Below are 18,004 nucleotides of genomic sequence, written 5' to 3'. Positions count from 1 at the left end.
TTTTGCGTCTGTTGCTGGTTAGCACTAGGTCGGACTGGGGTGGTGCATTGGGATCTACCTTTTCTAGTTGACGATAAGGGGTCTCGAACTTTAGTGTGAGCAGATTGTGGTCGCTATCATGTCTGGGGATGATTCTGAAGTCTTTCACCCTCTTCCAGTCTCTGGTGGGTACCATTATGTAGTCAATCCTTGATTCGTGTCCCAGCCTGTTGAAGGTGTTTTTGGGCGGAATATCACCCTCCATCCGGCCGTTACATGCCCTAAGAGAGTGACTGAGTGTGAGGGACATTATCTGAATAGCAAGGGGGGAGCATGTCTTTGTGACTACATCTGCCAAGGAGGGAATATCCCATAGTTCATCCTCCTCTGCAGATATACCTTCCACGTAGGCGGGGAGTGGTTCGAATTGATTATTGAAGTCGCCACCTATTATTAAAGGGGAGGAAAAGTTGTGTGTATCGAGAAAAAATGCTAGGTCTTCCACTGTGCCTGATATTGCAGCAACCCCAACTGGCCTCGAATAAAAGTTTATCACTACAAGTTTCCCTCCGCATGGCCATTCTAGGGAGACACATTGGAAGTCACAAGAGTTGGTTTCCGTGGGTGTGGCCCTGCATGCCAGGTGGGACCCCACCCAGGTTGAAAGGCCTCCTGAGGGACGGCCTTTGCCCCCCCATTTTGCTTCAATACTAAAGGTCGCAAATCCCTGAGGGCTGGGTTGTTCTCTAGCCCAAGTTTCTTGTAAGAGGCAGATGTCATAGCTCTCTACTAAGTCTCTCCAGTCAGGGGTGTCTAGTTTGTTTGCTAACCCAGCCACGTTCCAGGATAGAATAGAGAGTGTGCCGTGAGCCTCTGTTGTACTTCTGATGTTTGGTGTTCCCCGGTGCCCTAAAGCTACAAATTTCCCACACTGATTGGGTTGGGCGGTATGCAGTAGAGCACTGTTTGGTGTGTGGCTCTGTGGAATGGGGAGTTTAATATTCAACCCCTGGTTGGAGTCAGCAGTATCACCCATAGCAGAGCATTTGGTATGTCTATCTGCCCCTAGACTAAGATCACTTGACACTGTGTGTACTGGTGTTGATGGGAGAGAAGAGCCAATCGTGGGTGTGTCTAAAGTACTGGTTATCGGTGCATTGTCTGGAGAGTGAGTGTAATTACTGGTTTGAATGGGTGAGGGGGGTGTAGTGTTTGCTGGATGTGGAAGTCAGTCCACCTCCTCAAGACATCCATATCTATTGGAGGTCGGGATCCCATTCCATCCTCCAGGGGTATCTGCCCACCAGTTACTTTGTGCTCCCCAAGTGTGTTTCCTCGCCTGCATCCTGCTCCAGTTCCCCCCCTGAGCTATAGGGGGACTTGGTGGGTAGAAAAAGGTGAGTGGTCTTGCTATTATTGTTGTAGCTGAGCTATGGTTGGTCCATGAGTAAATGGCGTGAGCAGTGTTAGAGTCTTCAAAGGTGAGTATCACACAGTCTCCGGGGGAGGTCTTTTGTGTGGTCCCTACCCAAGGTACCCTCCGTACCATAAGGATTTTGCTCCTTAGATGGTTGGGGATTGGTTTGTTGGTTTCCAACCAGTGAATCACCTTGTTCTTGAGAGAGGCAAAGTTTTCATGCTGATTATATACCAGTTCAGTTACCCCAGTTAGCACCACAACATAGGGGCTGACCTCTGGGGGGAGATCTACAAATCCCCTTGATCGGATGAAACTGGTACTAGCTCTCTGCGATGTTGGAGGATTAGTGCTCTGGCCATTGTGTCTAACATTAGGTTGCTCGGTCGGGACAGATATACTTTGGGCAGGTGCGGCTAAGGGGGATGGTATTGCCCCACTAGGAGGATTATTGACATTAGCCTTAGTTCGGGGTTTGGGTGTTGGTTTGACCTTAGGTATAGTATTGGAAGTGTTAAGGGAAGAGCATGCGGCAGTTGGAAGTGTGTTAGTCGATCCTAGTCTCTTAGCTTTAGGGGGAGGCCGCGAGATTACTGCTGCTTCGGTGGTAGAGTCCAAGTGTACGGCTGGGGGCAGGGTTCCAGTTGTGCATGTGGAATTAGAATTCTGGATAGTGACGGTTGCCAAGTTTATTATACTTTTTTCAATTTCTAGTAGCTGCGTCTCTATGTGTGTGAATCTCTTTTCTATTGGGGTGAGTAGTTTTTTTAATGTTTCCCAAACAATAGTGAGAAATTCGACATCCTTCCCTTTGATAGAGCATAGGGGGATTCCTGCAGTATCGCTTTCTATGGTGAGATCGTTGTTTTCCTGTATAACTGCTGTATGAAGGGAGGTGTCTTCTGTGCATGTTACTAGAGTTGCGGATTGCAGTGTTGACGATTTATCAAGGGGAGGTGCCTTGGTTGGTAGCTGTGCCTTCGCTACTTTAGCCTTTTTTCTAGAGTATGCCGAGGTAGGGTTGCGTTTCCTTTTATTGTGTGTGTGCTTTTGTGCTTTGAATAAGCTACCATCTTTTTCTTGTGAGGCAGGGGAGGGTTCAACTATCGAGGGAACACCCTCGTCACAGCCTTCCTTTTGATCTACATTCTCGCCCAGTTGGGTATATGGGGGGGAGATGGATTTGTCTGAGTGGTTCACCTGTGATAAGGGTGATCTTGCTGCTTTTGTATCGTGAATGTCAGCATTGGTAACAATCAGGGTGGGTGTAGGACCTAGCGGACGTTCTGGACTTTTCGCCCAGGCAATAGGGCCAAGGGAAGATTTTTTAGCGGCAGTCAACTCGACTGACAGTCTTCTGGCAGCTTCGAGTTCTAATGACACCCTGTGTTGCATCTTGGATATTTCATTATCGATTGCAGTGTGGGTCCTGGTGATGAAATCGTCCAGTGTGCCATTTTTTAATTTTGATTTGGCTGCTCTGTCTCTGAACTCTCGGGTAGCCATGCTGGGTTGTGGTTTAGAGGTCGACTTGAACATCGAAATGGGGTGGCCCAGCCCAGTCTCTAACAGCCTCTAACGGCCTAAAACGGCCCTGTCTTTGCCCAGTCTTAGCCCTGGCTGCGTCCCGCGCTGCGGGAGTGAAATGGCTTTTTGTAGGCGGCTCTTTGGGCGGGGGGTGGGCCAGCAGGGAGAGCGGACCGGAATCTCTTCCTTGGTCTCGCAGGGACTTCTGGGAAATGAAGTCCCTGCACGCTCGCAGCCCCGCTGGTGCCTCGCGCCCCTTACCGCCTTGCCGCCACGGACCTTCAAAGTGCTCCCACGAAGCTGCACGGACCGGGGCTCACCGGCGAAGCGGCACCCGCGGAGCGGGTGCGGCGAGGAGTTGACTGGGCGCTGGGAGCCTCGTGTGCTGAGAGAGAGCGCTGGTACAGTAGATTGCCTCCTTCACAGACCCTCCTTCCAACAGTAAGTGTCCCACGAAATGGAAAGTGCAGGTACGCTTTTTTAAAATCCTTTGGTGGGCGGGGGGCGGGCCAGCAGGGAGAGCGGACCGGAAGCTCTTCCTTGGTCTCGCAGGGACTTCTGGGAAATGAAGTCCCTGCACGCTCGCAGCCCCGCTGGTGCCTCGCGCCCCTTACCGCCTTGCCGCCACGGACCTTCAAAGTGCTCCCACGAAGCTGCACGGACCGGGGCTCACCGGCGAGGAGTTGACTGGGCGCTGGGAGCCTCGTGTGCTGAGAGAGAGCGCTGGTACAGTAGATTGCCTCCTTCACAGACCCTCCTTCCAACAGTAAGTGTCCCACCAGAATCATTGGTAGGCCAGCCCTCTCCCCGCCTACCCTCCAAACCCATGGAAACTACCCCCTCATGGGTTCCATTCCATAGCTGAAAACACCCTTGTTGGGCATCCCCCTTGCCCCTAAGAAACTGAAGAAGCATGCCCCCAATCTTCTACTCCAGTCCATCCATGCTGGGTTATATCGTGCACGTGGCCACTGGCCCCTCCTGGGTCCATCTAGACGTTGAACCCCCATTCTTGTGCATTCCCCCTGCCCCTAAGAAACCGAAGCATCCTCACCGTCGCTGGCATCCGCCATGCCTTTCTGTCCCTTGTCTGTGGCGAGTGCTCGGCCTCTACCACCTCTTGGGTGAGGCGTGCTGCTTTGAAGTGGCTTGGTATAGGATCCTCTTATTACCACCAAAAACAGTGCCCCTCTGTGCAGGATAAAGGGAGAGCCACACCCATAGTAGATACAGCCCAAACGCTGCCAGAGGGAGAACCTTACTCAGAGACAAAAGATATGTCCCTCACGCTGCCCCTATACTCTTCCAGTCACTGATTGATATTATATTACCTTCTACTAGCGGCCCTTCGCCTTCAGGCTCCCCAGAGAGGTACTCTTATGCTTATTGAGTCAAACAGGCCACAGGCGATGACTTGCACTATTTTTTTACTGTGGTAACCACCAGTCCTGTACCCTGGAGGCACCAAATATAGGGCTGTGCTTAACACCTTGCTCTCCCATGGGTCCCATACCAGATATGCCCTCCAAGTTCCACATTACACCCCCCGGCAACTCGGACAGTGCGTCCCACCCCATGGCCTAGCCAATAGGAGAAACAAGCTTAAACCCATGCTTCCTTCCTTTCAAAATTGCCCATGCTATTATGCACTCCTATTGCCAGTTCCTTCAGACCCAGTTTTACTCCCCATGACCACGCCCTAACATGGGGCCCAGTGGATTCGTTCCCACATGCTATGGCACTTTAATAAGCTAACTTACCATTCCGCTATCTTTACCCATCAAGGGTCCCTCAGACCACGTTTACCCCACCGTAACCAGAGTCCTAACCTGGGTCCCTATGTGTTTCCCCCGTACGTGACTAAGCCCCTCATTTGGTACTTGAAACCCCTGCCCCTACCCTGTTTATGGCAAAATGGGACAGCTTCCTCGTGGCATGTAAAGGGCACACGAGGGCTGAAACCTCATCTGTCTATCCCAGGTCAGTATTATCCCCAGAGGGGAAAGTTGTGCTTTGAAGTGTTTGCAACTCTGGACGGTTTTAGAGCATTAGCAGGCTTTGCGCCCTTGTCTTGGGAGAGCCCGTGCTAAAGTGGGGTCCCGCAACTTTGCAATGAGATAAAGCTCCTTGGTGCTCAGCAACTAACTTCCGAACATCCCTTTCCAACCCAGCTTGCCTTAATCATGCTGAGCGCTTGACATGCGCTCATATCGCCAATGAAGTACCGGCTCTGTGGTGGCCTTCTGCATGCCCTCACCTTGTCTTGGTCCCTTGACGTCACTGACCACTCCCCTTCCATATGACTTGGTCCATCCTCCTGCAGTGGCCATCTTAGTGAGGTGCACCTTCCGTTCGACCCAGATATAAAACAAGAAGAAAATCAAGAAATTAATGTTTGGTGTACCTCCGCTTGCCTTGTGCGCATCAATATTTTGCTTTATATTAACTGCCTCACTGCAAGCATACTCATCCTTTACCATTTTTTAGTCGCCCCTGCTAAAATCAAGCTCGAATTCGAAAGAAAGAGGGCGCAAGTGCTACCGGGTGAAGACGCATACTGCAAGGCCACCCTGATCTCCCCTGCAAACAAACCGCTTGCCAAGGATCACTCCACCCCAGTGAACACTCCATGCCTCTATCCCCCACAACCAAATACTCCGACATGGCTGGGACTGAACTAAATCCTCCAGGTCGCTACATTTCAGAGGATTGCACAAAGGGGCCCTGTATATAAGATTTTGGTTTGGACATACCCATTAAGATTACATGTTCCTGTTTTCATATTTTGCATTCTGGTATTGGTAGCTGTGTTCCGAGATAAATACAGAACCTCACATCACAGGATGCCAAGCAAATGGGTCACTTATGATTTTCATTTGTTTCAAGAGGCAGGGCCCATTGACTTTTTCACATATTTCAACTTGTCGCAAAACCTGCCACACTGGGCGTTCACCCCTTGAGCCATGAGGCAAAATGGTGGTTTACCTTCACCGCTTTTTATGGTTTGAGTATCAATTACTGTCAATTATCCATGTAACGCTGTTTAGTACTGCCTTGTAATCCTCAACTGCATTTTTGCTAAATAAGAAAACCGGTAGCACGAGGCTGGACTTACTAATGCAGTAATTAGATAAGACCACATTTGATTAGGGACATGACAAAAACGCATAGCTTTTCAAATCAGAAATAAACTGCAAAATTCAGAAAAGGTACACACAAGGTTTATGCTAGAGGGGCTGTGAAAAGGGGTTAAAATATGTAACACTACAGAGACGTGTAAACTAATCTGCGTGCCATTCCTTAGCACATACACATAAATTACTGCGACCTACAGCGAAAAGCAGGAAGCAAGTATCGCAAAAACACATCAGAGAGTCTTTTTTCTCCTTTTTAGGTTTCGCCTGGCGTCCACTGCACAGCAGTGTTCGCGCAGGCTAAATCTTTTGAGTTTCAGTATGGGGCTTTAACCATTGGAACAGAGATGCATCAGTCATTGTCCGAGCAGATTCGTAGGTGTTCCGGCGATTTTTTCGCTCTCCGCCCCTTTAACATTGTCATTGCGGCGCTGGGCGTTGTTTTTTTTTTCTCTCTCCAAGGTTTGTTTTGTCATTCCTCCGAAGATGGCGCCGGGGCCCGGCGACTTCTCGCATCTCTTCCTGACCTCCTCTTTCGACTGGACCGTCAAGCTGTGGACGACAAAGGTGAGGCGTCCGGGGCCGAAAGCTCGCAGAGTGGACATTATTGCTGGTAGTGAACAATCCAAGCTTTCAGTGATTTGTTATTACTATTTATTATTGTGCAGGCGGGAAGCTGCTGCCGGGTTACCATGGCAGTAATCAGCCAGCCAATGCCGCCTTCCCTGGGAGCGCTGTTAACTCTTTCACTCGCGCGTCAGTGGGACCCCACCGAGAAGTCTTTCCTCGGTAATTACATATTTAAGGCTGCCAGGTACAACTAGCGCGGGTTTATTTTGCCTCGAAAACCTCAAGCCGTCGTTAAATGAATTGTTCAACGTTCCCAGTTATGAATTATTTCTGCCTTGACTCCGCCAGCGACAAGAGAGGCTTGGCAAACGAGCAGGGTTCGTGTCGTGCCACAGCATTGGCTCCGTTACTCCACTTGGACGGTTGAGAATGAGTTTGGATGGAATAGCCCCTAATAACGGCCAATATCGCAGAGTGTTTAAATATAGCGAACCGTGAAGAGTTAACAGCATCCCCACCGAGACCAGGAAGACGGTCACCCAGGCCCTCGTCACCAGCCGTCTGGACTACGGCAACACCCTCTACGCCGGAACCACCGCCAAACTCCAGAAGAGACTCCAGCGGATCCAGAACGCCTCAGCACGACTCATCCTGGACATTCCCGTCGCAGCCACATCTCCGGACACCTGAGAGATCTGCATTGGCTCCCGGTCAACAAGAGAATCACCTTCCGTCTCCTCACCCACGCACACAAAGCCCTACACAGCCAAGGCCCAGGATACCTCAACAGCCGCCTCAACTTCTACGCTCCCAAACGCCAGCTTCGTTCGACCAGCCACGCCCTCGCCGCCGTCCCCCGCATCCGTAGAGCCACCACAGGGGGACGGTCCTTCTACTACCTCGCCGCCAAGACTTGGAACTCCCTCCCCACCCACCTCCGCCTGACCCAGGACCACCTCGCCTTCAGGAAGCAACTCAAGACCTGGCTGTTCAAGCAGTAGCAGATCCCCCCCCCCCCAGCGCCTTGAGACCCTCAGGGTAAGTAGTGCGCTATGTAAATACGATGATTGATTGAGCATGATATTGAAGTCAGCTCGCTGTAGGGGGTTTGTGCATCCAGAGCGTTCAGCATTTTCCCAGCTTGATAACGCGGCGTCTGGGAGGGTTTCGGTGCCTGCAGCAGTGAAAGGGAAGCCGTGGCCCCCACCTCCTGGCACCCATCTCGGTTTAAGACGGTGTTCACCGCTGTTGATTTCCAGTGCTAAACTGGAAACATTTACAGCTGCTTAGAAGGGCCAGGAAAGGGGTATTTATAGCAGCGCTACACTTGGGGCACTCGTTGGTTTTATTATAACAGGGCCGAGATGTTTATACACACTGCTGGAGGAGGGGGCATTTCATGTAGTCCTTCTAAGGGTGTGGTGGCCATCTAGCGCTGGGAGCGCTTTATTTTGCTAAGGCCGGTGCCCACCCGACATTGTCTACCCCGGACCCCCCACCTCCAGAAACTAAAAGGTACTGTGCTTGTAGCCGTAGTGCGAGTCGCATTGAAGCTAGGCTCGCACCGCCCTTTGTGCCTCAGGAGCCCCTGGTACGCTCTGCATCGTGAGATTGTAACCGTAGTACGAGTCGCACCTCAGCAGTACGACTCGTACCCCTATTGCCAAAAACCATCCTCACTGTACGCGTTTAACGCGAGGTGCGTGAGCTTTGGCAGGACAGCTTATTTTTGATCGCTCGAAACGTACTGGGCGCAGAAGTTCGAGGAGTACTGAGCGCAGAAGCTCGAAGCATACGCTGTGATTTCACAAGCCAGGAAGCGCACCGCAGTACGAGCCGTACAAGCCTAGTACAACTCGTACAGTTGGGAGTACGTGTCTCACGCGGGATGCCTGAGACTTGGTACAGAAAAGGGGGTGGTGATGAACAGAGTGTCTGAATTAAGCAGACCACTCTTACCCAGTCCAAAGATCAGGGCTAGATCCATCACCGTTATTTATCTCACTGCCCCATCCCAGCTCAGAACCTGGCTATATGCAAATCAGTCTGTCCCTGGCCCAGTGCATCATGGGAACAGGGCAGACTAAACTACCAAGCCAATTCTTCACCAGAAAGGAGACAAGCTACCGGGGACCGGTTTCTGGCATTTCAGCCGTCTTCGGCCCGGCTTGCTTGAATCCTGATGGAGCAGTGAGAAAGGGACTCATGTCTGAGTATACCCTGCCACACCTATAGTGGCCAAAAACGATTCAGAAAAGGGTGTGGTGATGAACAGAGTGTCTGAATTAAGCAGACCACTCTTACCCAGTCCAAAGATCAGGGCTAGATCCATCACCATTATTTATCTCACTGCCCCATCCCAGCTCAGAACCTGGCTATATGCAAATCAGTCTGTCCCTGGCCCAGTGCATCATGGGAACAGGGCAGACTAAACTACCAAGCCAATTCTTCACCAGAAAGGAGACAAGCTACCGGGGACCGGTTTCTGGCATTTCAGCCGTCTTCGGCCCGGCTTGCTTGAATCCTGATGGAGCAGTGAGAAAGGGACTCATGTCTGAGTATACCCTGCCACACCTATAGTGGCCAAAAACGATTCAGAAAAGGGGGTGGTGATGAACAGAGTGTCTGAATTAAGCAGACCACTCTTACCCAGTCCAAAGATCAGGGCTAGATCCATCACCGTTATTTATCTCACTGCCCCATCCCAGCTCAGAACCTGGCTATATGCAAATCAGTCTGTCCCTGGCCCAGTGCATCATGGGAACAGGGCAGACTAAACTACCAAGTCAATTCTTCACCAGAAAGGAGACAAGCTACCGGGGACCGGTTTCTGGCATTTCAGCCGTCTTCGGCCCGGCTTGCTTGAATCCTGATGGAGCAGTGAGAAAGGGACTCATGTCTGAGTATACCCTGCCACACCTATAGTGGCCAAAAACGATTCAGAAAAGGGTGTGGTGATGAACAGAGTGTCTGAATTAAGCAGACCACTCTTACCCAGTCCAAAGATCAGGGCTAGATCCATCACCGTTATTTATCTCACTGCCCCATCCCAGCTCAGAACCTGGCTATATGCAAATCAGTCTGTCCCTGGCCCAGTGCATCATGGGAACAGGGCAGACTAAACTACCAAGCCAATTCTTCACCAGAAAGGAGACAAGCTACCGGGGACCGGTTTCTGGCATTTCAGCCGTCTTCGGCCCGGCTTGCTTGAATCCTGATGGAGCAGTGAGATAAATAACGGTGATGGATCTAGCCCTGATCTCTTGACTGGGTGAGAGTATTCTGTTTAATTCAGAGACTCTGTCCCTCACCACCCCTTGTTGTAAATATTTTTGTCCACCCTAAGCGTGGAAGGGTATACTCAGATGTGAGTCCCTTGCTCATTGCACCATCAGGATTCAAGCAAGCCGGGCCGAAGACGGCTGAAATGCCAGAAACCGGTCCCCGGTAGCTTGTTTCCTTCCCAGTGTAAGAATTGGCTTTTGTAGTTTGGTTTGCCCTGTTCCCATCATGCACTGGGACAGGAACAGACTAATTTGCATACAGCCAGGTTCTGAAACTGGGATGGTGCAGTGAGCTAAAAAACGGTGTTGGATCTAGCCCTGATCTCTTGACTGGGTGAGAGTATTCTGTTTAATTCAGAGACTCTGTCCCTCACCACCCCTTGTTGTAAATATTTTTGTCCACCCTAAGCGTGGAAGGGTATACTCAGATGTGAGTCCCTTGCTCATTGCACCATCAGGATTCAAGCAAGCCGGGCCGAAGACGGCTGAAATGCCAGAAACCGGTCCCCGGTAGCTTGTTTCCTTCCCAGTGTAAGAATTGGCTTTTGTAGTTTGGTTTGCCCTGTTCCCACCATGCACTGGGACAGGAACAGACTAATTTGCATACAGCCAGGTTCTGAAACTGGGATGGTGCAGTGAGCTAAAAAACGGTGTTGGATCTAGCCCTGATCTCTTGACTGGGTGAGAGTATTCTGTTTAATTCAGAGACTCTGTCCCTCACCACCCCTTGTTGTAAATATTTTTGTCCACCCTAAGCGTGGAAGGGTATACTCAGATGTGAGTCCCTTGCTCATTGCACCATCAGGATTCAAGCAAGCCGGGCCGAAGACGGCTGAAATGCCAGAAACCGGTCCCCGGTAGCTTGTTTCCTTCCCAGTGTAAGAATTGGCTTTTGTAGTTTGGTTTGCCCTGTTCCCATCATGCACTGGGACAGGAACAGACTAATTTGCATACAGCCAGGTTCTGAAACTGGGATGGTGCAGTGAGCTAAAAAACGGTGTTGGATCTAGCCCTGATCTCTTGACTGGGTGAGAGTATTCTGTTTAATTCAGAGACTCTGTCCCTCACCACCCCTTGTTGTAAATATTTTTGTCCACCCTAAGCGTGGAAGGGTATACTCAGATGTGAGTCCCTTGCTCATTGCACCATCAGGATTCAAGCAAGCCGGGCCGAAGACGGCTGAAATGCCAGAAACCGGTCCCCGGTAGCTTGTTTCCTTCCCAGTGTAAGAATTGGCTTTTGTAGTTTGGTTTGCCCTGTTCCCATCATGCACTGGGACAGGAACAGACTAATTTGCATACAGCCAGGTTCTGAAACTGGGATGGTGCAGTGAGCTAAAAAACGGTGTTGGATCTAGCCCTGATCTCTTGACTGGGTGAGAGTATTTTGTTTAATTCAGAGACTCTGTCCCTCACCACCCCTTGTTGTAAATATTTTTGTCCACCCTAAGCGTGGAAGGGTATACTCAGATGTGAGTCCCTTGCTCATTGCACCATCAGGATTCAAGCAAGCCGGGCCGAAGACGGCTGAAATGCCAGAAACCGGTCCCCGGTAGCTTGTTTCCTTCCCAGTGTAAGTATTGGCTTTTGTAGTTTGGTTTGCCCTGTTCCCATCATGCACTGGGACAGGAACAGACTAATTTGCATACAGCCAGGTTCTGAAACTGGGATGGTGCAGTGAGCTAAAAAACGGTGTTGGATCTAGCCCTGATCTCTTGACTGGGTGAGAGTATTCTGTTTAATTCAGAGACTCTGTCCCTCACCACCCCTTGTTGTAAATATTTTTGTCCACCCTAAGCGTGGAAGGGTATACTCAGATGTGAGTCCCTTGCTCATTGCACCATCAGGATTCAAGCAAGCCGGGCCGAAGACGGCTGAAATGCCAGAAACCGGTTCCCGGTAGCTTGTTTCCTTCCCAGTGTAAGAATTGGCTTTTGTAGTTTGGTTTGCCCTGTTCCCATCATGCACTGGGACAGGAACAGACTAATTTGCATACAGCCAGGTTCTGAAACTGGGATGGTGCAGTGAGCTAAAAAACGGTGTTGGATCTAGCCCTGATCTCTTGACTGGGTGAGAGTATTCTGTTTAATTCAGAGACTCTGTCCCTCACCACCCCTTGTTGTAAATATGAGACTTGGTAGGCTCTGGAGCCGGCAATCCTACGAGGTGTACAGAAGCACTACGAGGCGTTCAGGAGCCAACGCACAGCGCATCCAAGCGCAAGAGATTGCCGACAACCCGGCGAAACCGGTTTGAGAGCTGTGCACCCCTTCTCAAGCCCTGAACAGGGCCTGAAATACCGTGAAGCCGCTTTGGAGCCCAGAGAGGCTCGAGGGGGCATTTCTTTGTGTTCTCGTTTGCCTCCACTTCTTCCTCTCCCTCTGCGTTTCTCCTCTGGCAGACAGCAACTCTTTAATGCCGGTGCGAGCAGCCGGCAGCAGCGGTACTCACCTGAGGTGAGGTTCTATCTGGTGGAGCTAGAGGACTCCTCTAAAATATTTACTCACCAGAGAGTTAAAAATAAGACTGCAACATGGGGCAGCGAAGGTAGAAGGATGCCATGCTTTCCGTACCTACGGACAAATGATATTTTGCGGTTTGGGCACTCCCATTCACAACACATCAATACCGTCTGTATAAGCCATTTCTTGCAAGTCAGCATGCTCTTGCGTCCATGTATGGTCGTGTCATAAGGCAGCTGCCTACAATAGCCTTATTACACCACTGCCCCTGCTGCTTGTTCGAGTCTCAACAGAGTCTGTCAGCGGACAAATCTGAGTGCAAACCCATCACGACCCCATTTGTCGTAAATACAAGCCCATGGCCTGCTTTCGCCTTCCCTTCCTTCTATGTGTTTTATACCAGCATCACAAGTCCTGTGTTCAGGAGCGAAGCTATTAATGTGCGACAGGTTCAGTAGCACCAGGGCCGAGACTGTCCTTTTTTGCACCAGTGTCCCACTATTTTGTGTTTTTACCCACGCCTTTGACCCTGCACCCACTCCCCCCCACACTTCCCGTACTTTTTAATGCACTTCGACCTTTGATTACATGGTAGGCGCATCCTTCGTCACATGGCTTCTCAGCGCTAGCACATCCCGCTGGTCTGCTCTCCCACGAAGCAGGCGCGTCCCTGCATGTTTATCAATCCCCGGAGGCGGTGCCTGTGAGAGCCGGTATGAGCTGAAAACAACCCACACCTGCAGTGTGAGAGACAGTGTGTATGAGAGACAGCAGTGTGTGTAAGAAAGACAGCAGTGTGTTAGAAACAGCAGTCTGTGTGAGAGAGACAGCAGTGGGTGTGTTCAAGGCAGAGTCAGCAGTGTGAGAGAGACAGCAGTGTGAGACCTTTTATTTATGTTTTGGTTTTTGAAACATAAAAAAACGAATTATTTGCAATGTCAATAGCACAAACTTGCGTAAATACGTGATCTATTGCATTGAAAATGCAATAGGTCTCGTATTTGCGAGAGATTAAGCTATTGCCATTGTAAATGACAATGCCATTTATTTATCTGTTTTCAAAACCAATACATAAATAAAACGTTTGTCATTTACAATGCCAATAGCTCAAACTTTTGCAAAGGCGAAAACGTTGCATTGTAAATGCTTGTTCTCAGCTGTAATCCATCGTGGAGCCGGAGGTTATGTGTGGTTAGTGTGGATCAACGCGAGGTTATCACCATTACGCGTTATACACTATCAAATTGGCTGGTTTTTTTTTCTCTTTAATTAACGGGAATCCTTCTTACATACACATGCAGTTGGAAAGAGAAATCTTTGTGACAGCTGAATTACAGCGATGTTTAACCTGCATATAACCTCTAGCAGTGCAATAGCTGAGCAAAATTTTCAGAAATAAACTATTATATACGGCATTTAACTGATATGTATCTGAAATTCTCTGTTGTAATTTTCCCTCCTCTGTATTAATGTTAACATCTTACTGTCCGCAGTAAACTGTGTGGGGCCCCTTAATAAACTTATCCAGGGAAGCGGACAGACTCCCAAACCTGTCGAGCCTCAAAGCGCGCCAAAACTCGCCCCCGGTTCCCCAACTCACCCTCGGACATCTCGACAATCCAGCGCTTGTTTCCACACCAAGCGCTTCCTCCCCCACTGCCGTTATGCCTAGTTTGCTTCTCAGCATGGTCAAAGCCGTTGCGACGTTTAACCCCTTACAGCGTTGAAGGACTGGGTTTTTCTACGACCCAGTGGTGCCAGGGACAACACCTGAAACCTTTGTGGGTCACCTGTTCCGGCGTACAAATGACAGAGACACGGGACACTTCCTTAGTGGTCAAAGATTCGAGGTTTATTTACTGCAGGGAACACAGAAGTCACAAGAAGTACATAGCATGTAGGTTCAAGGAAACTGCTTCGAATTGTATCTGTGGATCGCTCCTTTTATACAGTTTTTCGTCATAAGACAACATGGCAAACAAGAGGTTACAACCCAGTTCCCACAGTAAATTTCATAGGGGGTCGCTTTCATGTATTCAGGGCCTGGAACATAATTACAGTAGCATTGCCGGTTCCCAACTGTAAAAGTACATCTTCTCACCATTAGTGCATTCCATTCCGGCAGTAAACAAATTAAGGAAGAGTCAGAAACAGGTGCAGGGAAAGACAAGGATAGTCAACAGATTGAAAAGAGTGTAAGGGGGTGTTATCGGAAACACGATTGCAGGGATCAAAGGAGACGTGCCTAATGAATGCACAACTGAGACAATAGACCGGCACGGCAAGATGAGCCTCGAGCGGGGCCATCTGCCTTGCAGTGTCATCCCCCTCGTTATAAAGACACCCTCAAAGGAACACGTGTCTTCCGCAAGAGTTTGGGAATCCCAGGGTCACGAAGCGGACAGTGTCCGTTCGCTGGCTACTTGAGGGCAAGAAACAAAATGGATGCCGTATCTAAAATGGAACCCGTGGGTTCAGATGAAGAAACCCACGAAAAAGACGAACGGTTTAGGTTAGCACAGCGGAAACGCGTACACCCACTAAACTCGTCATTTGCGGTTCATAGATACCAGACTCGACCATATTCGAGCGAGTCGAAAACACCACTTACAATTGTCACGGAACCTCAGACGCTCCTTTTGCCCTCATGTAGGCAAGCACTAGTCGAAATCAGAATCGATCTCGATATTCATCAGACCATCCAGATGTTGTTGCAACATTATTCTATCCATCAGTGCTTCCTTGGTAACAGGTGGCCGTCTTATACACGTTGTAGCACAGAGGCCACATAAGGCAGGACCACACTGCACACAAAGACAACACATGAACAGAAATGCTACAGCAACCCCAATGATCATCAGAATTTTCCAACCCCACGTCGACATCAGGCCCCAAAACCACCCTAGTAGCGTCAAATCCCCTACGTCCACGTGTATGGACTTGGAGATCTTATGCAACTTCGAGATGGCTTGATAGACAGTTGGAGCGTTGTCAGGAATGAAAATGCAGCAACTCGAATGGATCACCTTACATACTCCACCTCTATCTGCAAGGACAACGTCTAAAACCATACAATTTTGTAACGTCATAAGCCTGTCAGCCTGAAGCTCCGCTGTAATGTTACCAAGGGCGCTTGCAGTGATATTAGCGGTCGATTCCACCACTCGAGTCAACTGTCTCAGGTTCCTACTATTGATCATAGGTCCCCAAAACGGCAAGAAACCCTTAAAGAAGTCTCCTGCTTCTTGACCGGCAGTGTCCTCTTCGCTAATCACGCCTCTCACAACTCTGGTCTTGTGATAATCCGACCCAACAGTAAAGGTCGGCGGCAACAGATTCGCAATATAACATGTGACTGAGAAGTCACGAGGCAACCATGTATATGCGCGGTCGTAACAAACAAAGTAAGTACCCTTGGCAGTCAGAAGAACAGGGGAAGAGGCCGTCGGCAAAACATACGTTTCGGTACAGGCACTCCTCCCGAGCTGAGCTCGCGGGCTTCGGCCAAGGCCTTTCAGACAGAAATTACCGAGATGGGGTACGAACCAGATCGGAGACGAGCTTTTAAGCTGCTGATCACCCACTGACATGCTATACTCAGCCTCACTCAGATCTCTGTATGCTCGCACCTCTTCTTCTGGGATAAGCGATGCGTCAAAGATATCCCTATCTAAATCGGCAATCGCTCTTGCCAAAGGCTTGTGGTACGGGCCAGGACCATGATCTGCAGTGCGTGGCTCTCGATGGGGGTGGGAATCTAGTGCGCTACGAAACATTGTTTGGAATGCTCGAGCTGAACCCTGGGAACTGTAAGGAAGGACCAAGTACGGGATTCCCCTATCCGTGGTATGTGGCATTAACCCACACACCCAACAGTTGGTAGTGTTCATCACCAACTGATGTTGATGAAGGAGCTGAACGAAGGAATTGTTCATGAATTCTGCACGTCTAACCTGCTCTTGTTGGGGTAAGATGTGAAAAGAATGAGGAGAAACAGTGGAAGTAGGTTTTGGTTCAGAGGAAGGGGTAGGTGAAGCAGAAGGCAATAATGATTGTATCGCATAGTATACTCCACCCACCAGTAACAAGGAAACAGTTAGGAACAGTAGGAACACCTGAAACATAAAACATTTGGTACGTACAACCCTATGCAGTTCGAATCTTTGCGCTTGAGTCTTCTCCACTTCCGACAACTCTGAGAATGCCATCCTCTAAAACCGTCCGCAACGTTCTTGATGCACTTCGTTCTGTGTAGTAATTGTCAATCCCCAGGAGTTCCTAGGAATCAACGGCCTCCGACCTAGTGTCAGGACCTACTATACAGAAGGAAGTACCCGCACGGCCCTACGGTCAACCCGGATGCAAGGTTCTTTTAATCAAACAGTATATACAAAATCTCCTAGCTGTGGAAAAACACACATGTGGAAAAAGAACACAGAAATTGATAGAAACCACAGTTGTTCAAAAATGTTCAAAATGATAATGGGGGTAACGTGAATTTCAAAAAGGAAAAAGCAAAAATAATTTATTTGTCTCTGGTATTGGAACGAAGAAAATATCTGCTTCTTCCAGGACGAGTCTGCTCTTCAAACAATTGGTCGGATTGTGGAACAGAGTCCTGTCGGTCAGACGATAGTTCAGATCTTGAACTCTCCAATGGCAAAGATTCAACAAAGTTATCTGGCTGCACTGAAGTATCTCCCACAGGCTGAGCGTCACTGAACGGCACAAAGTTCGGCAAAGCTTCTGTCTCTGTTGCAGCGATGCCAGTCCTCACCTACGAGTCCGCTGGTAAAGGTATTGGTACCTTTTTGGTGTGGGTGGCGTGCACCCAATGCCTGCGGCCCTCCAAACGAACAGCGGTTCTCGTGGCAAGTAGCACTTGAAAGGGTCCAACAAACCTCGGCTCGAGGTTTCGCTTCCGGACAAAATTTCTGGTTACCACCCAGTCTCCGGGTTGGAGCTGGTGGCCTGGACCCTCCGTCTGCGCCGGCAGTGCTTCAAAGACCTGTTGATGAATTAACCTCAGTTTAGCAGTCAGATCATGAAGGTAATCAATTAGCATTGGATATTCAAGATTTGCGAATGACCTGGGTCTAGGAACCCCCCAAATATTTGCAGGACGGCCGAACACAATCTCCTATGGGCTAAGCCCTACTCGAGAGTGTACAGTCGCCCTAGTTGACAAAAGAGCCAGAGGCAAAGCATCGGGCCACGAGAGACCAGTCGTAGCCTGAATCTTTGCAAGTTTTAGTTTTAGAGTACCATTGTACCCCTCAACCAAACCTGCTGACTGGGGATGATTGTCGCTGTGGAATTTTTGTGTAATTCCAAGGCCCTTACACACAATCTTCATCACACTCCCCACAAACTCACTTCCGTTATCAGACCATACAATCCGTGGCATTCCATACCGAGGAAAGTATTCCTTCAGTAGAACTTTCGCTGTGGACAGGGCAGTATTGTCTTTGAGAGGCTAGGCTTCGATCCATCGGGAGAATGCGCAAACCACAACTAAAACGTACTTCAGGTTATTACATCGCTCCATATGGATGAAGTCCAACTGGATTACCTCAAAGGGGCATGTAGGAGGAGCAAAATGGCCAGGGGGTGTAGGAGTGCCCTTGCCAGG

This window comes from Lissotriton vulgaris, chromosome 9 (assembly GCF_964263255.1).
Source record: "Lissotriton vulgaris chromosome 9, aLisVul1.2, whole genome shotgun sequence".
Lineage (NCBI taxonomy): Eukaryota > Metazoa > Chordata > Amphibia > Caudata > Salamandridae > Lissotriton > Lissotriton vulgaris.
Note: the sequence above shows the minus strand (reverse complement) of the source record.